At 43.3% G+C, this 26,688-nt stretch overlaps 1 long non-coding RNA gene across 1 annotated transcript in view; it reads left to right on the forward strand.

Annotated features, from left to right (window-relative positions):
• The first annotated feature begins 3,088 nt into the window (after positions 1 to 3,088).
• The window catches only part of LOC132392409 (uncharacterized), an 87,117-nt gene continuing 63,517 nt past the window's right edge, over positions 3,089 to 26,688 (forward strand). The window contains exons 1-2 of the long non-coding RNA XR_009511528.1: positions 3,089 to 3,178; positions 5,927 to 6,020. This is a non-coding gene — a long non-coding RNA (uncharacterized LOC132392409). The remainder of the gene's footprint in view (positions 3,179 to 5,926; positions 6,021 to 26,688) is intronic.

Here is a 26,688-nt window from a genome sequence, read left to right on the forward strand (position 1 = left end):
GCATTAATTTTTTTCTTTCTCTTCTTCCCATCACTCCTACTGGCACAAAGGCTGCCAACAGCAGCTCACCAGAATCTCAATTCTAGGCCAATGGAAGGTTGATTGAGCCTGTAGCTTCCGCTTTCACCACATGACTTCATAGGTCCTATAGGTGAAGACCATTCTTCTCCCAGGAATGAGGTCCAGCTTTTTACAGGGTGGAGATTCCAGCTCCTGTTTTGCAGGCAGACGTGGGACCATCCTGAGCCTGAGCTGCCAAATTACACCCATGTGACCGGAAATCTTGAGCAACACATAAGAAAATACAAACCTCTATAAAGAGTTCAAGGAAGATCTCACTTCCAACTCTTAGGCAAATCAGGAACAGTGCACAAATTATTAAAGAATTGAAAATGTCTTCATTAGCTTTGGAGAGAATGCATGAAAGGTTCACCAGGATGCTGCCTGGAGGAGAGGGCACATGCTATAATGAGAGATTCGACAAACATGGATTGCTTTCTCTGGAACAACAAAGGCTGAGGGGAGACCTGGAAGAAGTTTGTAAGATTTTGAGAGGCATAGATAGACTATGTATGCCTCTCAAAATCTGAGAAAAACTTGTCAGGATTTAGAGATTGAATACTAAAGGCCACCTTCAAGATGAGGATCAAACAGGGCTTCATCATTGCACGTGCCTTATTTGCCATCTTTATTTTGCTTCACTCCATTGGTCAAGGCTTGCCACAGGGAAACCAAATGTGTATAGAATGGACATTCAACCTCCACTAGATCAAGGTCAGTACCACCATTATCACAGAATTTCAGGATGCAGATGATAACACCATCATAGTAAACTCTGGAGAAGACGTCCAATGTGCTCTGAATTCCTTTGCAAAAGCCTATAGAGCCATGGGTCTTGTTTTAAATATAAAAAAAGGCACAAGTCCTATATGAGCTACCACTCAAAGAGCCATTTATCCAGCCCTTCATAAAAATTGATAATATTGCTCTTGGAAATGGAGATCACTTTTCCTACCTTGGCAAAGTTCTCTCCTCAAAGACAGACGTCGACAAAGATCAATCACCACCTGAGCATTGCAAGTGGAGCGTATACAAAATTTAGTAAAAAAATCTCTGAAGACAACGACCTACTTGTCCAAACAAAACTTTTGGTCTACAGAGCAGCCATCCTTCCTGCGTTACTGTATGGAGCTGAATCGTGGTCCACTTACAGTAGGCATCTGAAAGCCCTGACCTAATACCACCAAAGAGCTTTTGATGATCAGCTGGAAGGACAGACACACTCACACCAGTGTACTGGGGGAGGCCAACACGAACAGCATCCCCACCACAATAAAGCAACACCAACTCCGATGGATAGGTCATGTCATTCAGTTGCCTACCCCAGTTTTCCCAAACAGGTCCCTTACTCCCTGTTGAAGGAAGGTCAGCGAGCTCCTGGCGGGCAAAGGAAGTACTTCAACATCAAAATCAGCCTGAAGAAATTCAGCATCTGAAAACTGGGAAGATTTCACACTCAATAAAGGAAATCTGTTCAAGAGGGAATAGTGAAATGAGAGACTGAACAACCAAAAGAAACAACCACTAACCACAGGCACTTCTTACTCTTGCCCAAACTGCCCCAGAATGTGATCCTAGATCAACCTCTACAACCACCCACTACAGACAGCCCCTTAGGAGAACAACAGAATCAGCTTGAGTGATTGAACTATCTACTAGAGGGCATGTATTTAAGGTGAGAAGAGAAAAGTTCAAAAGAGATGTGTGGGGCAAGATTTTTTACACAGAGATTAGTCAGCCTAGAATGTTGTGGTGGAGACAGATAAAATAAAGGCATTTAAGAACACAAGAGATTCTGCAAATGCTGGAGATTTTGAGAAATTTGAGAAAATTACCTGACTGGCAGACCACAGTACGTGCGCTTGCAACACTGTGTGTCAGACAGAGTGGTCAGCAGCACTGGGGCTCCACAGGGGACTGTCCTGTCTCCCTTTCTCTTCACCATCTACACCTCGGACTTCAACTACTACACAGAGTCTTGCCATCTTCAGAAGTTTTCTGATGACTCTGCCATAGTTGGATGCATCAGCAAGGGAGATGAGGCTGAGTACAGGGCTACGGTGGGAAACTTTGTCACATGGTGCGAGCAGAATCATCTGCAGCTTAATGTGAAAAAGACTAAGGAGCTGGTGGTGGACTTGAGAAGGGCTAAGGCACTGGTGACCCCTGTTTCCATCCAAGGGGTAAGTGTGGACATAGTGGAGGATTACAAATACCTGGGGATACGAACTGACAATAAACTGGACTGGTCAAAGAACACTGAGGCTGTCTACAAGAAGGGTCAGAGCCATCTCTATTTCCTGAGGAGACTGAGGTCCTTTAACATCTGCCGGACGATGCTGAGGATGTTCTACGAGTCTGTGGTGGCCAGTGCTATCATGTTTGCTGTTGTGTGCTGGGACAGCAGGCTGAGGGTAGCAGACACCAACAGAATCAACAAATTCATTCGCAAGGCCAGTGATGTTGTGGGGGTGGAACTGGACTCTCTGACGGTGGTGTCTGAAAAGAGGATGCTGTCCAAGTTGCATGCCATCTTGGACAATGACTCCCATCCACTTCATAATGTACTGGTTAGGCACAGGAGTACATTCAGCCAGAGACTCATTCCACCGAGATGTAACACTGAGCGTCATAGGAAGTCATTCCTACCTGTGGCCATCAAACTTTACAACTCCTCCCTTGGAGTGTCAGACACTCTGAGCCAATAGGCTGGTCCTGGACTTATTTCCACTTGGCATAATTTACTTAGTATCATTTAATTATTTTTGGTTTTATTTTGCTACATTTCTACTCTATTCTTGGTTAGTGCATCTGTAACAAAACATAATTTCCCTTGGGATCAATAAAGTATATCTGTCTGTCTGTCTGTCAAAATGCTGGACAAAATTAGCACATCAAGCAACATTTATAGAGGAGAATAAACAGTCAACATTTTGGGCTGAGACTTTTTGTCAGGACTTCAATATGATTTTAGATAAGACACATAACTCTGCAAAGAAGGGAGTGAAAGTGGTCAGACTGAGGGCGAGGCATGTTTGAGACAGAGTCAGAGTGAATGAAGCAGAAAGAAGTTGGAGCACAGGAGTTTTGAAGCCCGTCCACCTAAACCGATAGCAAGGTTTTTATTCTTTTTACTCTTTAATCGGGCTCTTTCAGGTTTCTTGCTTTGTGGCAAACAAATTTCAAGGTTCTGTAATTAATACATTCTTTGATAGTAAATATACTTGAATCTTGAAGTTATGGTCATAACCTTTGGCTTGTTGGGTTGGTCACCCGTAAGTGCTCATTCTGCATGGTAGGCTTTACTCATGATAAAACACAAAGGCATCGCTTGATAAACCGATCTCTTAATTACAGGCACAAAGGCAAAGCTAAAGTGATTTGTTCAGTTCTGTTACTGAAAGGGGCAACCTTGAACACTTTTTATGACTCCATGTGGTATCTGAAATAAACTGAATCCAGGTTTTGGTCCTCCTAATGTACTTGTGCATGCACGCGTGTTTCTTTTATTCTGTAAAGAGGGATAATGTGCTTGTACTCATGTGGGCTGCCCGAGGGTCTCGTCAGATCAAAAGGAAACTATTAGTTCAAGCTGAACTCCCATACCCTCAGCTGTTGAACTGCAGGCAATTAAAATGGTGCCATAAAGGGATCTGAAACTAGCGAGTGTTTATTAAGTTTTTTGCTAAATTAGACCTGAATGTTGAGCTGGAAATGAGCTCCCTGAACACCAGGAGCCCTGTGGTAGGGACACAGAAACTCTCAATCAGATCCAAGGCAAAGGGGGTGACAAGGGTGGTGTGATAGTCTGGCATTTAGCAAAACCCTTTGCAACACCAGCAATCACGATCAAAGTAAATTTATTTCTAGATCTTTAATGGGAAATAAATATTTTGGCCAGATATTGTCATCCTGAGGATGGACAATGTTAGCACTGATAGTTTTACATTAAGTTTTGACAATTTTTTTGCTTGCATTCTGACCTCCGAGCTGGACATCAGAAAAAAAGATTTAGAAAAGATGAAGGACCAACATTATTTTGCCATATACATTTAGAGGTATTTAGAATTTGCTGTGGTCTGTTGTTCAGGATGCAAAATGCAACAAAAAGCAACATCCAGCAATTATAACAATAAAGTATTATGCAAAATTAAAAGGAGTTAAAAGTAGGGATATGGAATAAATACGAATAAATACATAAATACTAGCATGTCTTTACAATGTATACAGCATTTTAACCTATCACCCTAGTAGTCTCCATGTCTAGCACGTAATTCTTTGAAAATTCCGCATGTCCAACGGGATCCCACCACCAAGCACATCTTCCCCCCCCCCCCCCCCTTTCCACTTTCCACAGTTATTACTCCCAACATGATTCACTTGTCCATTTATCTGTCCCCACTGACATTCTTCCTGGTACTTTTCCTTGCAAGCGAACAAGTGATTCACTTTCCTTTTGGAGAAGTAAGTCGAAGGATCAGAACAGGAATGCGGCGGGAGCCATTTTGAATTTTTCTTATTCTCATCGGAATTAAGAGAGGCGGGACTGCACAGGTGTGTGACGTCAGGCAGTGAAGCGGGGAAGATTTTTAAAATGACACAGCCTTAAACAGCGGGCAGCGTCGTTTGCGGGCAGTGGAGTGAGCCGGGAGCAGAGTGAAGGCTTAAGGGCTTTGGCTCAACGGGCTTAGGCAGAATCGGGCAAGGCAAGGTAGGTTTAGGTTTCAGTTTTTCCTGTTATTTGAGGAAAGGGGAAGTATGAGTGTGAGGTCAGCTTGTTGTTCTCAGGGTCAGATGTGGGAGGTCCTGGAGTCTCCTAGCCTCCTGGACGTCCACATCGATGACCTTCGTCTGGTCAGGGAGAGTGAGGAGTTGATAGAGAGGAGTTACAGGCAGGTGGTCACACTGGGGCCACGGGAGGCAGACAGGTGGGTCATGGTTAGGAGTGCTAAGGGGAAGAGTCAGGTACTAGAGAGTACCCCAGTGGCTGTACCCATTGACAATAAAAACTCCTGTTTGAGTACTGTTGCAGGGGAACAGCCTACCTGGGGGAAGCAACAGTGGCCGTGCCTCCAGCACAGAGTCTGGCCCTGTAGCTCAGAAGGGTAGGGAAAGGAAGAGGAAGGCAGTAGTAATAGGGGACTCGATAGCTAGGGGTCAGATAGGCGATTCTGTGGATGCAGTCAGGAGACCCGGATGGTAGCTTGCTTCCCAGGTGCCAGGATCTGGGATGTTTCTGATCACGTCCAAGATATCCTGAAGTGGGAGGGTGAGGAGCCGGAGGTCGTGGTACATGTAGGTACCAATGACATAGATAGGAAAAGTGAAGAAGTCCTGAAAGGAGAATATAGGGAGGTAGGAAGGCAGTTGAGAAGAAGGACTGCAAAGGTAGTAATTTCAGGATTACTGCCTGTGCCACGCGACAGTGAGAGTAGGAATGGAATGAGGCGGAGGATAAATGCGTGGCTGAGGGATTGGAGCAGGGGTCAGGGATTTAAGTTTCTGGATCATTGGGACCTCTTTTGGGGCTGGTGTGACCTGTACAAAAAGGACAGGTTACACTTGAATCCTAGGGGAACCAAGATCCCGGCGGGAAGGTTTAATAGAGCTGTTAGGGAGGGTTTAAACTAATTTGGCAGGGGGATGGGAACTGGAATGATGGAGCAGAGAAGAGGGAAAACAGAAATAGGTCTAAGGTAGTGAGCAGTAAGGATGTCAGGAAGGACAGGCAGGTGATGGAGCAAATTTGCAGCCAATGGGATAAGTTGCAGTGCAATCAATGCAAAAATTACCAAATACTGGACTTAAGGTGTTATACTTAAGTGCACGCAGCATAAGGAATAAGGTGGATGGTCTTGTTATATAGTTACAGATTGGCCATCACTGAGACGTGGCTAAAGGATGCATGTCTCTGGGAGCTGAACATCCAAGGATACACGGTGTATCGGAAGGATAGGCAGGTAGGTAAAGGGAGTGGCGTGGCTTTAATGATAAGAAATGATATTAAATCATTAGAAAGAGTTGACATAGGATTGGAAGGCGCAGAATCTTTATGGGTTGAGCTAAGAAATCGCAGGGGTAAAAGGACCCTGATGGCAGTTATCTGCAGGCCTCCAAACAGCTGCAGTGATGATAAGGCAGCTGCACTGCCTTAGGAGGCAGTGAAGGTAACATGATTGAGTTCACTGTGAAATTTGAGAAAGAGAAGCTGAAATCCGATGTGTCGGTATTTCAGTGGGGTAAAGGAAATTACAGTGGCATGAGAGAGGAACTGGCCAAGGTTGACTGGAAAGGGACACTAGCGGGAAGGACGGCAGAGCAGCAGTTGCTGGAGTTTATGCGACAAGTGAGGAAGGTGCAAGACAGATATATTCCAAAAAAGAAGAAATATTTGAATGGGAAAAAGGATGCAATCGTGGCTGACAAGAGAAGTCAAAGCCAAAGTAAAAGCAAAGGAGAGGGCATACAAGGAAGCAAAATTAGTGGGAAGACAGAGGATTGGGAAGTTTTTAAAAGCTTACAAAAGAAAATTAAGAAGGTCATTAAGAGGGAAAAGATGAACTATGAAAGAAAGCTAGCAAATAATATCAAAGAGGATACTAAAACCTTTTTAAAGTATATAAAGAGTAAAAGACAGATGAGAGTAAATATAGAACTGATAGAAAATGATGCTGGAGAAATTGTAATGGGAGATAAGGAGATGGCAGAGGAACTAAATGAGTATTTTGCATCAGTCTGCACTGAGGAAGACACCAACAGTCTACCGGACAATCAAGGGTGTCAGGGAAGAGAAATATGTGTAGTCACAATTACGACAGAGGAAGTACTCAGGAAGCTGAATAGTCTAAGGGTAGATAAATCTCCCGGACCAGATGGAATGCATCTCGTGTTCTGAAGGAAGTAGCAGAGGAGATTGTGGAGGCATTAGCAATGATCTTTCAAAAGTCGATAGATTCTGGCATGGTTCCAGAGGACTGGAAGATTGCAAATGTCACTCTGCTATTTAAGAAGGAGGCAAAGAAGCAAAAAGGAAATTATAGACATGTTAGCTTGACATCGGTTGTTGGGAAGTTGTTGGAGTCGATTGTCAAGGATGAGGTTACGGAGTACCTGGAGGCATATGACAAGATAGGCAGAACTCAGCCTGGTTTCCTTAAAGGAAAATCCTGCCTGACAAACCTAGTGCAATTTTTTGAGGAAATTACAAGTAGGCTAGACAAAGGATTTGTAGTGGAAGTTGTGTATTTGGATTTTCAGAAGGCCTTTGACAAGGTGCCGTACATGAGGCTGCTAAACAAGGTAAGAGCCCATGGAATTACGGGAAAGTCACATATATGGATAAAGCGTTGGTTGATTGGCAGGAAACAGAGAGTGAGAATAAAGAGATCCCACTCTGGTTGGCTGCCGGTTACCAGTGGTGTTCCACAGGGGTCCGTGTTGGGGCCACTGCTTTTTATGTTGTATATCAACGATTTGGATTATGGAATAGATGGCTTTGTGGCTAAGTTTGCTGATGATACAAAGATAGGTCGAGGGGCCAGTAGTGTTGAGGAAACAGAGAGTCTGCAGAGAGACTCGGATAAATTGGGGGAATGGGCAAAGAAGTGGCAAATTAATTATAATGTTGGAAAGTGTACAGTCATGCACTTTGGTAGAAGAAATAAATGGGCAGACTATTATTTAAATGGGGAGAGAATTCAAAGTTCTGAGATGCAACGGGACTTGGGATTCCTCGTGCAGGATACCCTTAAGGTTAACCTCCAGGTTGAGTCGGTGATGAGGAAGGCGAATGCAATGTTGGCATTCATTTCTAGAGGAATAGAGTATAGGAGCAGGGATGTGATGTTGAGGTTCTATAAGGCACTAGTAAGACCTCACTTGGAATACTATGTGCAGTTTTGGCGCCTATTTAAGAAAGAAAGAAATCTCCTATCAGATTCTCCCTTCTCCAACCCTTTAAATTTTTCACCTATCAACTTCTCAGCTCTTTATACTTCATCTTCCCCCTCTCCCAGTTTCACCTATCACCTACCACCTTGTATTTCTTCCTCCCTTTCCTCCACATTCTTGCTCTAACGTTTCATCTTTTTTCCCTGAGCTGATGAATGTCTCAACCCAAAACATCGAATGCCTGGCCTGCTGAGTTTCTCCAGCATTTTGTGTGCGTTGCTTGGATTTCCAGCATCTGCAAATCTTCTCGTCAGTTGTATAAGATGTCAGTGAAGCCTAATTTAGAGCATTGGGTACAGTTTCTGAGCTGTACTCTTTATGACTCTATGACGGCAACTCTATGACCCGTTGTAAAAATTACCTTAAAGTATTTATAATTCAGTACAAGGACTGAGGTAATAAATAAAGAGGATGGAGAAGAGGCTAACTAAAATGGTTTCTGCCTGGGGAAGAAACTTTCCCAACTTAAAGATGGTATAAAGTTTCTTTTTTTGCCCTAACCCTAATTAGAAAGATTGACGTTATTTGCTATACGTACATCGAAGCATACAATGAGATGTGTCGATCGTGTCAACGACCACCACAGTCTAAGGGTGAGCTGGGGGCAACCCGCAAGTGATGCCACATTTCAGCAGCCAGAATAGCGTGCCCACAACTCATTAATCCAAACTATATGTCTTTGGAATGCGAGAGGAAACCAGAATACCCAGAAGAAACACTCATGGTCAGGGGGAAAACGTACAAACTCCTTAGACAGCAGTGGGAATTGAAGCGGGTCTCTGGTGTTGTAACGGAATTACATTAACCACTACACTCTGGCAGAGAAGGCACTTAGTCCCTATCTGTATTAACACTACTGAACTGAATGGCTTGCTGGGTCATTTCAAAGGGATGTTAAGAGTCATTGGATCAGACAGTCATAGAACAATGCAATGTGGATAAAGGCCATTTGGCTCAATGTATTCATGCTGACCACTGTGCCCATCCATCAAGTCCCACTTACCTGCATTTACTGTACATCTCTCCAAGCCCCACCTTTCCATGTACCTATCCAAGAGACTCTTAAGTGATACCACTGTGACCTGCCCACAGCACTCATCTGGCAGCTCGATCAATATACACACATTCAAGTCCTTCTCATCTCACCCTAAACCTTTGCTCTCCAGTTCTGGACTGAGGGAAAAGACTGTTACTACCCACCTTATCTATGCCTCTCCTGAATTTAAACACTTATATTCCATCATGCCTTATTCTTTTACCTTCCAAGTTATAAAGTCCCCGCCTGGCCAACCTTTCCCTCTCACTCAAGCTTTCTAGACCTGGCAGCATCCTTTGAAATTTTTCCTCTTTCCAGATTAACTGTGTCTTTCCTATAAAGGAGTAACCAAACTTTACACTACGCAACTGTGACCTCACCAACAACTCATACAACTGCAACATCATTTCCTAACTCTCATTCTCAGCCACATTAGAGGGTGTGGAGTCATATATCAACCCAGATTGGATAAGAGTCATAGAAGACTACAGCAAAGAAGCAAGCCCTTTAGCCCATCTAGTCCATGTATAACTATTACTCTGCCTTGTCCCATTGACCTTCAGGGAAGTACATTTGATTTCCTGAAGTATGGGAATGGTCATTAATACAGACACCAGCTTTTCATTCCATATTCATTTTAATAAAGGACATCTATTTAAAGTGAGTTTGGGAAGGTTTAAAGGAGATGTGCTTGGGCTCATTCTTCTAAGACTCACCTCGTCCCCCCTTTACCCTACTTCTTTCCTGTCCTTCCTTCATGTCAAGTACCTATCACCCTCACACTCCTCCTACTGGTTCTCCAAACATCTGCTGTCCCCGTCTCTCTCATGCAATTCCATTCTCTGCCTTCCTCTTCTGTCAGATTCCATCATCTGCAGCCTTTTTGTCACCTCGACTTATCATTCCCAGCCTCTGCTCTATTTCCACTCTTCCCGCCTCCCTCTGCCAATCAAACCCTCCTTACCTGGATCCGTCAACCGCCTACTGGCTTTTACTCTACCCATTCATCTCACCTTTATACCTAGGCTATCTTCCTCTCCCAACTTTCAGTCTGGATGAAGGGTCTCAGTCAGAGGTTGGCTGTCCATCTCACACTCCAGACACTCCCCCCCACCCCCGAACCATTACTGCTGCCTGACCCTTTGAGTTCTTCCAGCAAATTGAGTGCTGCTCCAGATTCCAGCATCTGGTGAACTTGAGGAACTCATTGCCAGGGGCGGCTGTGGAGGATAAGAATTTGGGTATATTTAAAGTGGAGATGGATAGGTTCTCAATTAGTCAGGACGTCAAAGGCTTCAGGGAGAAGACAGGAGAATGGGGTTGAGATGGATAATAAATCAAAATGATGGAAAACTGGAGAAGACTTGACGGGCCAAATAGCCTGATTCTGATCCTATGTCTTATGGTTTATTCCACGGTTTCCTGTCTTTCTATTTTCTAACTCAGGCACACATCAACAAGTCAAACATTGGTTCATTGAGTTTATAGCCCCAGCAGAGGACATTCAGCCAACTTGGCCGCAGAGGTGTATATGTTTATATTCTCTGCACAGTCCTCATTCTCTTTGTATGCTGCAGTTATTAGCCAGGCTCCTATTGCTCACTTCCCTTAGGCTTTCCCTAACTTCCTTTGGATGCTATTAGCCTTCCTCTGCCACTCCATGTGGTGGCCCCCTTGAGGTTCAGAGACTTTGAGAAAAAAAACATCAAGCTGGTAAATAAAAGGAGCAGCCTCCACATCTTGATCCCATCATCGGGAGGCCACGAGATAGGAGGGGACGTTCCGAGGCCCACCGGTTCCCCAGCATGCGCAGAACAAGGCTGCAGCCCCAGCCTGCGACCTGCCTGTCAGAATACCAGACACATCCAATTTAAGTGATCGCCCCACTGCTGGGAAGGGAGACTTCAGCTTCCCTCTAGCCTTTCATCAGCATGCTTTAATGAACCAACACACTCGCTGATTTATGAAGAACCAGAAGACACTTGCTGGCCAACGTCCACTTGCTGCTTGGATCAGCAGCTCTGATTTTGGACAGAGTGCTTCCTGCAGAACAATCCAACTCTTTTCCACTGATCCGTGCCATCTCTAAGCAGGTTTTGCCAATTGCTTCCAGCACAAGCTATTTGCCTCTTAATAAACTTCCAGTAGTAATGAGCGATCACCTTCCTGATAGGTTAATACTGTTACAGGATAACTGATTGCATCACCGGCTGGTTTGGAGAGCCCATTGCATAGAATTGGAAAAGGCAATGCCTCAAAAAGGCAGCATCTATCATTAAGGACCTGCATTACCCAGGATGTACCCTCTTCTCATTGCTACCATCAAGGTGGCGGTACAGGAGCCTGATGACACACACCCAACAACTCAAGGACAGCTTATTCCTTCTGCCATCAGATTTATAAATGGAAAATGGGCCCATGAACATTTCCTCAGTGTTTTTTCCTTCTCTTTTTTACACTACTAATTCAATTTTTAAAATACATACTTCATACTGTAATTTATCATTTTATTGTTATGCATTGCAAGGTACTGCTGCTGCAAAACAACAAATCTCATGACATGCTGGTGATATTAAACCTGATTTGGTCTCTGATAGATGAGATGTGGTCAAGTGCTCTATCCACTATGGTGAGAAGGCAGGCAGGAGTCACAGATCAGGAAGTCTTCCCCTGAACTGCTCGACTCGGAAGGACATTTTTGTCTTTCTTTCTATCAGAAAACATGAAATCATAGAGTCATAGAGCACTGCAACATAGAGACCGGCCCTTTGGCCCATCTAGTCCTTGAGAAACTGTTACTTTGCCTAGTCCCATCTACTTGCACCAGGACCATAGCACGTCACATCCCTCCCCTCCTGGTACTTATGGATACTTCTCATAAATGTCAAAATCAAACCCACATCCACCAGTTCTTCTGGCAGTTCATTTCACACTCTCATCACCCTCTGAGTGAAGAAGTTCCCCCTCAGGTTCCCCTTTAATCGTCACCTTTCCCCCTTAACCTATGACCTCTAGTTCCAGACTCACCCAACTTCAGTGGAAAAAGCCTGCTTGTATTTACTCTATCTCATAATTTTGTACCCCTCTATTAAATCTCCCCTCATTCTCCTTCAGTCTAGGGAATAAAATCCTAATCCATTCAACCTTTCCCTGTAATTCAGGTCCTCAAATCCCGATAATATCCTGTAAATTTTCTCTGCACTATTTCAATCTTATCACTACCTTTAGCTGTGAATGTCTGGAACATTGAGAATTCCCCTTTGAATTTGAATCAGAAAAGGAATTATTACCAGGGATGTATACGACTTACTTAACACAAAGTGCTGGAGGAACTCAGCAGGCCAGGCAGCATCTATGGAAAAAATTACAGTTGACGTTTCGGGCTGAGACCCTTCATTAGGATGTTGCCTGGCCTGCTGAGTTCCTCTGGCATTTTGTGTGTGTTACTTTAATTTCCAGCATCTGCAGATTTTCTTTTGTTCGTTATATGAATTATTTCTTGTTTTACGGTAGCAGTACAATGCAAATGCAAAAATTTCTATACATTACAAAAATAAGTAAAAACTTTATTTGTTACATGTACATCAAATCATAGTGAAATACTTTGTTTCCATCAAAGACCAACACAGCCGAAGGATTGAGCTGGGGGCAACCCCTAGTGTTGCCGTACTTCTGGTGCCAACATAACTTGCCCACAACTCACTGACCACAAACTTTTGGAATATGGGAGGTAGCTGCCTGGAGCACCGGAGGAAACAATCTCCTTACAGACAGTGGCGGGATATAAACCGTCAACAATGATCACTGGGGCTGTAAAGCATTCCGCTCAGAATCAGGTTTAATATCATTGATACATGCCATGAAATTACCCTCTATCATTTCTTCCATTCACCTAAAACACCTGTATTATACCTTCTACTTTACACACGAGGAAAATAGGGGCCTGCATGATACAACCTCACAGTAGAGTTTAAACTTTCCTTGGCTGCAGTTATAATCTTTACAAGCACATTGCAACCAGCCTCTTGAGAAAACACCCAGAAATGACGGGAACATAGCCCTTCACTAATAAAGTCACATAGCACAGAAATAAGCTGTTCGGCCCACCAATTCTATACTGACTCTATTGTTCATCTATACTAATTCCCTTGGTTCTTTAAAGTTGTTATAATTGGGTGTGATAATGGAAATAAACGCTCACTACCTATTAAATGCTCCAGTGGTGTGCGTGTCAAATAGCCTCTGATAACTAATTCCAGCTCTTGGCCATCACTCATGGCTTAGCTATTAAGCACAGTGGAACTGTTTCTACTTATAGGAGAAGGAACAAAGATGGGTTACTGGTATCTTAAAACCAGTCATTTTGGGCAGATGGGGCTTGTCAGTCATGGTTGGCAGCTCACCCAGGAGAAGGAAAACTCCAATCTCAAATCTCCAGGGCCTTGTGGCTTTAGCCCATTTGAAAGACATTTGGAGGGCTTCAGGAGTACACTGAGGGAAAAATCTATGGCTGGCATCCTTTAGGCAGTCCTACATTGAGTTCAATGTTGACTGATTTCCTGCAACATGGCTGGTGCCTAACTGTATTGGTCTCTGCCGTTCTTTTGGGTTCATCAGATGTGTAGAGAGGGAAACTTTGCTGCATGGTCAATGGCTTGCTCTCCATATTGTACTGCCCTGGCTTGTGTATCTAGACATTATAGGATGCAATATACACGGTTGACCCTGATGGAGTCTATGTACCAATCCTATTTGCCCTCACAATGACTGCATTCTTCTATGCCTTGCCTGTCTGAATACCTCTTAAACATTGTTATAGCATAGAAACAGACCCCTTGACCTACTGACCCCTTTACACAGTGTGTAAAATCAAAAGGGGCATAGAAAGGCTGAATGTACAATATATTTTCTCCCCCACGGAAGGGGAACGTTTGAAAAGTGAGCTGCAAGGCAACCTCTTCACCCAGAGAGTGGTCCTTAGGTGGAATGAGCTGCTGGATGGAATGGGTCAGGAACAATAACATCATTCAAAAGACATTTGGATATGTACATGGATGGGATAGGGTTAGAGCGATATGGGCCAAACACAGGTAATTGGGACATTGGGACTAACTTAGGTGGACACACACACGCACATATATATAAGCTGTTAAGTCCTGTACATTTCCTTGCCTGTATTTCCTCTTTAACCGGTGTTGCAGTTTTCTGAGACACGTTGCTGACACCTGCTGGGGACTGCTTAAAAACAAGGCCACACCCCCTCTTTCTTCCATTCTGCAGCCAGCACTTCCATACCCGACATCACCCCTTTTCCCTTTACTTTAACTTTAATTTAGTAAGTATCATTCTTGTTGTAGCCTGACTCCTTGGTGCTATTTCCCAAGAGTCAAGATTGTAACAATGCACTCACTCACTCACAGGCACACACAGACACATGCACTTACTTACTTTTAGGATTCAGTAGAAATTGATTGCAAGAGGAAGATTATTTCTGCCCTTTGGACACTGATGCTAATGCACTGTTATGGATGACATACTGGCTGAATTAAGTTTCTTCAGTGTAAATAGTGGATTGACCTTTTATCTGACTCCTCCATATGGTTTGACTCCACATCCTGGAAGCAGGGGGAATCCATTGTCTTTGAACTGCCCGACACTATAATTAAGTGTACTGTTGGAGTAAACTTCCTAGCTCAATGTCCTTTCCCCTCTAATTCATCACAGCTTTCATTGTGAAAGGCCAAGTACCATCAGGTCATAATCCCTGACTCCTGAACTTTCCATTAACAGGGACAATGCTCTTTGCAGCAAGCTCCACGTGAAGAAAACTCCCTGAGGGTTTATGAGGAGCTTGGAGAAATGGAGCAGGTTTCACTCGCTACTCTGCAACCTCACATTTCTCTGCAGTGAAAATAGGACCCAAGCTCATTGCCATGCAGATAGGATAAGATCAGGGGTTCTTCCACATGCACTTTGCTTTAAATTCTGTACTTCACTTGAACCCACAGGGAAAACAAAAACCTCCCTCCTCTCTTTTTAACCCTTATCCTGCTCTTTTTCCACTAACTCTTTTGGCTCCTATTTCTCCTAACCTGCCCATCATCTCCCTCTGGTGATTCCCTCCCTTTCTCGCATGGTCCACTTTCCTCTCTCCTATCAGGTTCCTTCTTCTTCAGCCCCCTTTACCTCTTCCACCTATCACCTCTCAGCTTCTCACTTCATCCACTTACCCCTCATCTTGTCTCATCTCTCAGCTTGTACTCCTGCCCCTCCCCCTGCCTTTTAATTCTGGCTTTTTCCTCCTTCCTTTCCAGTCCTGACGAAGTGTCTTGGTGGTACATTTTCCTCCGTAGATGCTGCCTGACCTGCCGAGTTCCTTCAGCATTTTGTGTGTGTGGGGCTCTGGAACAACAGCATTTGCAAAATGTGTTTAAGTGCTTTAAGGATTGCATCCTCCTCTTCCTAAACTGCAAACTCTGTCATTCTCCCGTGTCTTTTAAACTTTAGGCAACCTCTCCACAGCTTAGGTATATTCCCTGGCATAAGCGTGTAAAATCAAGAGAGGCATAGAAGGAGTAAAAGCATACAGTCTATTTACCAGTGAAGAGTAACTAAAAACTGGAGGGCATTGACTTAAGGTGAAAAATTGCCCTAAGGGGCAATTTCTTCATGATGAGGCTGGTGGGTATATGGAATAAGCTGCCAAAAGGTATGGTTGAGTCAGCAACAATAATTACATTTAAAAGACAATTACAGGGTTTTAGAGGGATATGGGCCAAACTCGTTTGGTGAGCAACATGGTTAGTGTAGAAAAATTGGGCTCAGGGAATCAGAATCAGGTTTAATATTATTAGCATATGTCATGAAATTTGTTGTTTTTCAGTAGTAGTACATTGCAATACATAATAAAAACTGAATTCCAATAATCTATTTAGTGCAAGAAGAGGAAAATGAAAGAAAAAAATGGTAGTGGGGTAGTGCACATGGTATCTGGTGGTATTGGGGAAGAAGCTATTCCTAAACCATTGAGTGTTTGTCTTCAGGCTCCTGTACCTCCCCCTTTCCTTTCTAGTCCTGATGAAGGGTCACAGCCTGAAATATGGACTGTTTCATCTTTTGCATCGATTCTGCCTGGGCAGCTGAGTTCCTCCAGCATTTTGCATGCATTGCTTTGGATTTCTTGCATCTGTAAATTTTTTTCACATTTGTGGACTTCCTCCCTGATGGTGGCAACAAGGAGGCAGTCACTCAATGACAGATACTGCCTTTTTGAGATATTGCCTTTTGAAGATGTCCTCAATGCTGTGGAGGTGTGTGGCTGTGCTGGAATCAGCTGAATACAACACAAAAATAAGCCACTGAGGCCATCTGCTCCATGCTGAAACCATTTAAATTGTTTATTCCCATCAACCTGCACTGGAACCATAGTCCTTAACCGATGATCTCTAGATGTAGTCTCACCCAAACTTAGTGGAAAAAGCCTGTTTACATTTAACCTATCTATACCCCTCATAACTTTGTATACCTCTATCAAATCTCCTCTCAGTCTTCTACATTGCAAGGAATTAAGTCCTAGCCTATTCAATCTTTCCATATAACTCTGGTCCCCCTTATGAATTGTCTACTTAAAACAATAGAACATTACAGCACAGAAACAGGCCTTTTGGCCTTTCTAGGCTGTGCCGAACCATTTTTCTACCTAGTCCCACTGACCTCCACCTGGGCTGTATCCCTCCAAACCTCCTCTCATCCATTAATTAGATGTCCCTGATTCGATGTGGAATCTGGTTGAAGGTCTTGCTAAAGTTCATATAATCAACATCCACTGTCCTACTCTTATCTAACTTTTTGGTTACTTTTTCAAAAACTCCAATGGATTTGTCAGGCACATCATCCGATGCACAAAGTCAAGGTGACTCCCTCTAATCAAACTCTTAAATGCCTTACAGTTCTCTTCAGTAACTTTCCCACTACTGATGTCAGGTAGAGTGGCCTTTGGTTCCCTGGCTTGAACTTGCTACCTTCCTCAAGTAACTGGACAACTTTTCCCACTCTCCAGTCTTTGGAAACTTCACCAATGGCTAATGGTAAAGCAAATATCTCTGCAGTTGTCTTTAGTTATTTTATCAGTTCTCTCCACAGACCAATTTGGAGGCAATTAACTTAAGAGTGGTGAATCTGGCAAAGTTTTGGAAAACAATGGAAAATTTGAACTGCATCCTTCCATAACCTGACATTCCAAACCCACTAGCATTATTGAATTTTCATTGACCTTTCAATGAGAGACCAGACGATGATCATGCAAATGATCTTGGGAATGAAAGGGTTAATATGTGAGGACCTTTTGAAGGTTCTGGGCTTATACTCACTAGAATTAAGAAAAATTAGGAGGTTTCTCAATGAATACTATTGAACATTGAAAGGCCTAGATAAAGTGGACATGAAGAGGCTGTTTCCTATAATGGAGGAGTCTAGGACCAGAGGGAGACAGCCTCAGAATAGAAGGACTTGTCTATGGAACAGAGGTGAGGAAGAATTTTTTTAGCCAGAGGGTAGTGAACCTGTGGATTTCATTATCATGGACGACTGTGGAGGCCAGGTCATTGGGTATATTTAAAGGGGATGTTTGATGGTAAGAACATCAAAGGATACAGGCAGAAGGCATCAGAATGGAATTGAGAGGGATAATAAATCAGCCACGTGGAGCAGACTCAATGTGTCGAATGGCCTAATTCTGCTCCTGTGAATTATGGTTTCATGGTCTAACGGACCCTTTAAACTTCTAGTTTAAGTTGCCAGTACTGAAGCCCAGTGACTACTTATTAGTTACAAACAATGCAAAGAAAACAACTAAATATTTTATTAATAGCACTCCTTTTTGGAAACGATCACTGTAAAGACTGGAGAAGCAAGCAGAGGCAAGACAGAGTCAGGGTGAATGGAGGAGAGGTGTATTCAAAGCAGAGTTGAGGTGAGCGGAGGCAAGGCGGAGTTGAGATGGAAGCCAGGCTCATCCCAGAGAGCGAGGAAAGACCAAGGTTTGATCTATGTGAACAGTATGCAAGACAAGCTTACACTATGTCTTGGTATGTGTAACAATAAAAGTCTAATACCAATATCAGCAACTGCAGGCCTTATTAGCCACGTGTACACCCACATATTAGGAATGAACAACTAAGTTTTGCTACTTTTTTCTCTCTGAGAGAAGTCAAATCAATGTTCAAATTTATAATTTGTTCCATTGTCTCCAAGCAACCAAATAAACGAAAGGTCAGATCTGGTTACCATTCACCTGGGCATGAGATCAGTCCATGGATTTCAACAGTAAAGGGTTTTATTAAAGCAAAAAGGAAAATAAGCAGCTTTCAGTGTGCTATCTGTGATATTATTACCGGTATAAAAACTGCAATTATCCTAACAACTGCAATCACATAAATACTGTCATTAATGTGAGGTTCAATTTAAAATTGCTGTCTATTTTGTTTTCAGAGAATGCTTTATAAAACCTTTTATCAGCTCTTCACTGAGCTAAACAGTGAATGCAAATTAATGTGACTTTTCAAAGGAAAGCATGATTTACTTCAAAGCGTACAAGACCATACAAACTCCACGAGTAAGCCACTTGCTCTCATAAGCCTGCCTCATCATTCAACATAGTCATGACTGATCTGCCCCATCTGCTTCCTTGTCTGTGCCAGTTCCCTGCAGGCCTCAGTCTCCAATCATTCGAAAAATTACTTGTTTCCTCTTTAGCTTAATTTGTCGCATGTACATTTATACGTACAATGAAATGCATTGATTGCATCATGCCAAATCAGCGCTGGACAGCCCAAAGGTGTTGCCCTGCTTCTGGTGTCAACACATCATGCCCACAACTCTATCTACAACCTGTACGCCTTTGGAATGTTGGAGGAAACCAGAGAAAAGCCACACTTTCACAGGGAAGACATACAAACTTCTTACTGGCAGTGGCTGGAATTGAACCCCAATCTTTCAGCCGGCACTATAAAGCGTTGTGTTAACTGCTATATTACCATGCCACCACCCCGTACTTCAGTTTTGAATGACTACTCTCTCATCTTGTCTATTGATTTATTTTGAGACACAGCACAGCAACAGGCCCATCTTGCCTAATAAGTCCGCACCTCCCAATCGCACCCTTGTGATTAATTAACTTACTTAATCATACATCTTTGGGATTTAAGAGGAAACCAACACATGCAGTGGAAATCCACGTGGTCACGGGGAGAACATACAAACTCCATATAGGCAGCGGAATGCTGTGAACCCAAATCACTGGTGTTGTAAAGTGTTATGCTACTGGGTCTCCTGTTTGAGATTCTTTACCACTGGAAGCGTCTCAATATCTGCATTCTTATGCCATGGACCCAGACCCCTACCGATAACTGAGTGGACACAAGGAAATTTGCAGATGCTGGAAAGTCAAGCAACTCACACAAAATGCTGCCTGGCCTGCTGCATTCCACCAGCATTTTGAGTGCGTTGCAATAACTGAGTGGTCTGTGGACCCCAGTTTTAACAAGCTTATCCTTCATTCTTCTAATTGCAGGGTGTAGATAAGAATGATGGCCATTATGTGCTATGCTGTATGACATGGGCGATCATGGTCTTTCCATAATCATGATTTTTCTTGATAAATTCTACAGAAGTGTTTTGCCATTGCCTTCTCCTGGGCAGTGTCCTTACAAGACTGGTAACCCCACATGCAATGTATGGATCTATTTCTTTCAGAGCAATGACTCTGAAAGCACAACGTATGGACTGATAATTTACCTACGTTATCTGTTGCCTATGCATGCATATCAATCTCTGTCTCTCACACACACACAATGTGAATAGGCTAGTTAAAACCATCTCCTGCGTGCATGCTTTTATTGAATTGATATGTAATTGCACAGAAACAACAAATTGGCAACGAGTGTGAACCTGAATGTCAGAGAATATCACCAACTGCACCGACAGTTACGAGATGAGCCAGTGACAGGAAAGATTTGAACAGTATGGAGTAGGCTGTCAGTGATGCTAACAAAGGAATGCATCAGTAACTGCATAGCACAAAGCGAAAGATGCACAACCAGCAAAGTTAAAGTGAAAATGACATGGCAATGTCTTTAGTTGGGAATGTTGATGAATTTGATAGTACTAATGAAAGCTAGGAGTCATATAATGAGAGGGCTGAACTGTATTGAAAGGTGAATGACATGGATGAAGAAAAAGTATCCATGCTTCTTAGCTCAATGAGTGCTAAAACGAACAGTCTCATATGCAACTTAGTAATCCCAGAAAAGCCAGCAAGCAAGACATTTGACAAAATTGTAAAATTTGACAAATTTACAAGGACAGTTGAGCCCTAGACCACTGGTAACAGCTGAGAGATTTAGATTTTACAAAAGGAACCAGTCAAAGGATGAAAGAATTTCTGAATACTTTGCAGAACTGCAAAAACTTTCCCAATACTGCAGGACAGGCTTGTATGTGACATGCATAGTCAAAGCACTCAAAAGGTGCTACTGTCAGAACAGACATTGTCCATTAGAATGTCATTACAGACTGTAGCAAAAGATGCAGCAGAACTACAGAAAGCACGTTTACAATGTGAAATGCACAATATGTCCCTCAGTGGTGCAAAAAGCCAGAATGTTATCGATGTGGCAAATCCTCCCTTGATGCAAGTAACAGTGGCTCAAAGAAAAAGTTTCACAGACAAAATCAGAGAGAATGTACACAGCAGACAAAAAGCACAATCAAAGAGAAAATCCACACTGAGTGAAAGGTTTCAGACAAAGCTAAGCAAATGCAAAAGTGACCGAATGTGAAACAGTATCAGACAGCACAGAGTCTGACAAAGGTGAGCTGTCATGCCTAGAACTGCGGTGTTACTGAAGCAGATCACAAAATCATATGGATCACAATAGAAGTGTCTGGTGTAAGACTGAAAATGGAGCTGCATACAGGATCAGTTTTGCCCATAATTCCAGAGGCTGACTACAACAGACTGTTTTCAAAACTACCATTAGAGAAGACTTCAGTGATGCTAAAGAGATACACAGATGAAAAAGTGATCCCCAAAGGCAAACAGAAAGTGAATGAGGTGTACGGATGCCAAGCACAACAGTTAGAGCTTTATGTGTTGAAAAGTGGAGGGACAGCACTTTTCAGATGTGAATGGTTGAGAAAAATCCAACTAGACTGGCACACAATCAAAGCTCTAAATGCGTCATCAACCAGCAACTGCGGCCCAAGTGGTAGCACTAACTGGAGACTGTTACAACTGCTTAATGCTGATGAAAGGTTTTGGAGAAGGGTACTGATAAACTCAAAGACATGAAGGCCAGAATTGAACTGGATGAAACAGCCACACCAAGGTTTCTTTAAAGTACATCCAGTGCCTTTGTGCACAACATCCTAAAGTGGATGCTGAACTTCAGAGCTTGGAGGCATCTGGAATTCTCTCCGAGGTTGAGTTGAGCAATTGGGCTATGCCCAATGGACCAGTGACCAAGGAAGGGAAGGCTGGAATTATTCTCATGTATGGAAATGTCGAAGTGAGCATCAGCCCAGTGCTGCGTACGGTTCAGTGTTCCCTGCCATGAATAGAAAATGTTTTTGCATCTTTGGCAGGCAGGGAGAGGTTTTCAAATATTGACTTGTCATAAGCCTATCTTCAAATGGAGATTGAGGAATCAGATAGGAAGTTCCTCACAATCAACATTCAACATTCTGGTATAATAGTCTCATCCTTGGCGATTTCCCAGGAACACAATGTTACCTTGATAAAGAATGATGAAGAGCATATCTAGAACCTTGGTAAAGTGCTTACCAGGATGAGTGAGTATGGGCTACATGCAAAGAGAGAGAAATATGCATTTTTGAAGAATGAAATCTCATTGTGGAGACTAATAATGTCAGTTGAGTTTTTCACCCATTATAGCTCATCTTTGCCATTAGACTGGTGATGTATCCCCTTATGGCATTGGAGCTGTTTTGTCACACAATGAAAGATGGATCTGAACTTCCAATTGCATTTGCTTCAAGACGAGTGCAGAATGCAACTAAGCACGGATCGACTGAGAGACCCTTTGTCTAGTATAGTGAATAAAGAGTGCCACCTCTACTTCTACGGACAAAAGTTTATGTTAATGACATATCACCAGCCACTTGTGTCCATTTTCAATCCCAGAAAGGGAATTCCAGTGATGTCTGCTACCGGGTTACAATGCCGGGCACTTATTACAGGATCCCACTCTTATGACAGAGTTCAAGTAACACAGCAATGCTATGGTTTGTCATGTTTTTCACTGTTGGCATCTGAAAAAGAAAAACCTTCTTCAGTTACTGTGACCTGGCAGAACTGTTCCACACAGCATTGGTAGACCAGTTGCTGGTAATAAATTTGGAAATGCAAAGAGAAACTAGAAATGATGTCAAAAGACTGTGACATCACCATGCAAGGATGGCCAGCTCGCGGTAACACTATGTGTAAAGGGGGTTTCTTCTTTTTTCTTTGTTACTGTGTATGTAATAAAAATGGCTTCTTTGTTTTGTTAAAAGCAAAAATGCTTCTTTGTTGCGAGAGAGTGCTGGAAGCTTGTTTGGGTTAAAATTTACTGATAACGAGAATTGTATTCCTTTGTAAACCAATTGGGATTAATGTTGTTCTTTCTTCTGAGTCTGTAAGCTATTGTTGGCGGGCTTTTGGGGAGATCGGCGCAAGGGGGTGAGAGAGAGAGAGGAAGCAATGCTGTAAGCTGGGCGAGGAACGGACCTCAAGCCGGGGTCCGAGGCCAGGAGGTACTCCGAGGAGAGGAGATGAAGCTAGATGTGCTTGGTTGACCACTTCCGATGGTCCTAAGCTGCGAGTCGAAGAGTTCGGAGGGGATCGAATGGTGGCCAGAAGACTTCAGTAATTGAGCTCCAACCGTTGTGCACGAAGTGGTTTGGACTTTGATAAGTTTGGCGCCTTTTTCTTTATTTTTTTTTCTTCATATATACTGTATCGTTATTAATCACTTAGTTATAGTAACCTTTATAAATTGTACTCATTTAATCGCATATGGTGTTCTGTCTGTTTTTGGGCGAGGCGGGGACATCACACAGCATCCACACCAGCTGATTACCCAGTTTGGTGGGGCCGAAGGCTGCTCCCCCTAGACAGGAACGAGCTGAGCGAGCCTGAGGCGACCCAGGGGGTTACATATGTTTCTACAGTTCTCAGTGGGATGAGACCAACTGCCGGAATGTCAAAGAATGCTGATGTGTGGATCTTGTGTTGTGGATCCTTCTCAACTGCAAACAAGCGTGTTAGGGAACCTGCATTAAGGACACCTGGGTGTAGTCAAGATGAAGAGTCTCACCTGGAGTTATGTGTGGTGGCCAGGAATAGATAAAAAGATTGAAGACTAGAGCAAAAGCTGCTACGGATGCCAAGAAGTTCAAATTGCATCTTCATGGGCACTATTATACCCATAAGAGTGACCATCTTTGCCTTGGCAATGAGTTGACATTGACTTCACTGAGTTATTCATGAACTCCAAGTTTCTGATTGTGTAGATGCTCATTCAAAGTGGCTGAAGGTCATAACCAATGAAGTCAACTTTCAGCTCTGAGGACTATCTTCACCTGAAACGGCTTACTTGAACAAATTATGAGTGACAATGGTCCGCAATGTAGGTCAGAGGAGTTCAGACTATTCATGGAGAAAAATGACATCAGACATTTCAAGTCAGCTCCTCATCAACCTGCAATGAATTGGGTAGCTGAAAGGTTTATCCAAAGCATCAAAAAGTCCATTACAGCTATGGACAAGGAAGACATTCCTGCACAGCACAAGGTGGACAACTCCCTTTTTGTATATTGGAACTCTGTTCTTGCGATGACAGTTCAAACACCTGCGATCTGTTTATGAGCAGGAATCTGAGATCTCGCATAGACCTCCTGAAAAAATTGTATTTCTCTACAGAGAGAGAAATACAAAATTAACAGTTCAACCAGTTGCCAAAAGAATCAGCAAGGAGCTTCGAGATTGGACAGGAAGTCCTAGCATGTGATTACTGAGAAGGCAAGTCAACACCCTATAAGATAGCTTCAAGAACTGTACCTCCAATGTACACAGTGGATATTGGAGATCATACATGGAGACATCATGTGGACCAGATACTGGATGCTCAACCAAAGAAGACACCTGAGTCGATTGCATCCAACAACATGGGCACATTACAACCACCAGACTAACCTCTCAGTGATGATCTTGTCACTGACAACACGAGTGTCATGGTCCCGTCTGGCAATCCATCATCTTGCTATTATCTCCTTGATTCGGCCTTAATCCCCTCATCTGATTCCCAATGGTTCCCAGTTCCATTAATTATAACACACCTGGTTTCTATCAGGGAATGCAGGATAAGAACCGTGGCATCACAGCAATGAGGTGTCAGTTCGTTGGTCAATTCCAGTGTGCGTAAACCTCATTTCCTGATCACTTAGGACTGTTAGTTCCCAGCTCCGCACATGAACCTCGTTTCCGAGTAAAGACTCTCCTGGGTATCTGCTCCACGTTCGCGACTGTGCTAGCGCTTCTCGACCCTGTCTCTGTGCCAGTGTCCTGCACTTTGGTTCGTCCTCAGCCACGTCCTTGCAACAATGAGACCGGCAGCCAAGAACGTTGACTTTGACAAGAAGCCTGCCAGACCGGATGCCATTTCACAGGTTCAGAGGCACGATGAGAATATTGTCTTTGACAAGTCGCTTGTCAAACCCGATGTCACTCCATAGATCCAGAGATGCCATCCTGAAAGAAACAGTGTCCCCTAAAATGTGAACACACTCGTTAAAGGAATCTCCCCTTGTGTGCTTTTATTTAATTGATATAGTTGCGCAGACACAACACCAGCCATGATCAAAGCCCCTCAGAGATTGTCTGCCTGGCATCAGTGGTCACATAACCAGGACTTGTGATATGCACCAGCTGCATTACCTTGCATTGTTTCTGTTGCACAATCTGTCAATATACTTGGCTGTCAACCAGAAGGTTGCAGTTTTGAGCCCACTGAGGGATGCTAGTGAAAGGAAGCTCTTTCCCCCCCCCCCCAATTTCTGAGGAGCATTTGTTGGCTCTGTGCTTGTACTTGCTGGAGATTAGAAGAATGAGGTGGAACTTCACTGAGACCTTCTGAATATTTTCACACAGATTCTGTGTGATGAGCTTCTGTGTCTCATTCGTAAGGCCAGTGATGTTGTGGGGGTGGAACTGGACTCTCCGACGGTGGTGTCTGAAAAGAGGATGCTGTCCAACTTGCATGCCATCTTGGACAATGACTCCCATCCACTCCGTAATGTACTGGTTAGGCACAGGAGTACATTCAGCCAGAGACTCATTCCACCGAGATGTAACACTGAGCGTCATAGGAAGTCATTCCTGCCTGTGACCATCAAACTTTACAACTCCTCCCTCGGAGTGTCAGACACCCCGAGCCAATAGGCTGGTCCTGGACTTATTTCCACTTAGCATGATTAACTTATTATTATTTAATTATTTATGGTTTTATATTGCTATATTTCTTCACTATTTTTGGTTGATGCGGCTGTAACGAAAACCCAGTTTCCCTCAGGATCAATTAAGTATGTCTGTCTGTATTTAAAGGTTAGACCTACAAAGGCTGTTTCCTATACTTGCACTTGCTGGTGATTAGAAAAATGAGGTGGAATTTCACTGAGACCTTCTGAATATTTAAAGGTCTAGATAGATTAGACCTATAAAGGATGTTTCCTATAGTGGGGGATTCTAGGACCAGAGGGCACAGGCTTGGTTTAAATGGTCAAAATGTAATTGGCAACTGGTTGTATTGAATGTAATTTGTTGGTGTTGCAATAAAAAATTAGTGATTAAAAAATATACAAGGGCATCCCTTTAGAATGCAGCGCAGACTGGATGAGCTGAATAACCCAAATCTGCTCCAGTGCCTTATGATCCAATGGACCAATTTATGGGGATGTTGGAGGGAACCAATGCAGTTACAGGAAGAACATACAAACTCCAGACAGACTGCTCCAGAAATCAGGATTGGCTAATTGAACATCTGACCTCTTGGTACAATGAAAAACATTGCCTTGCATGCCATCCATACAGATAATTCATCACATCAGTGGACTGAGGAAGTGCAAAATTCAATGTCACAGTTACAGAGAAAATGCAGTGCAGTGATATGGTAAGGTGCAACTTCATAACGAGGTAGATTCAAAGATCATGAGTCCAACAGGGGAGCATTCAGTAATCATATAACTATGGAATGGAAGCTGCCCATGAACCTGGTTATCATTATCATTATGTGTCATGTCACATAAGGTGATGATGGTCTATGACCTTGATTGTATGGGCATATTTTTCTACAGAAGTGGTTTGCCATTGCCTTCTCTGGGCAGTCTCTTTACAAGACAGGTGACCCCGAGACATTATCAATACTTCAGAGATTGTCTGCCTGGTGTCAGAGGCCGCATAAACAGGGCTTGTGATGTGTACCAGCTCCTCATACAACCATCTACCACCTGCTCCCATGGCTTCACAGGCCTGATCAGGGGACTAAGCAGGTGCTACACCTTGCCCAAGGGTGGCCTGCAGGCTAGTG

The sequence above is a fragment of the Hypanus sabinus genome, chromosome 4, assembly GCF_030144855.1.
Source record: "Hypanus sabinus isolate sHypSab1 chromosome 4, sHypSab1.hap1, whole genome shotgun sequence".
Lineage (NCBI taxonomy): Eukaryota > Metazoa > Chordata > Chondrichthyes > Myliobatiformes > Dasyatidae > Hypanus > Hypanus sabinus.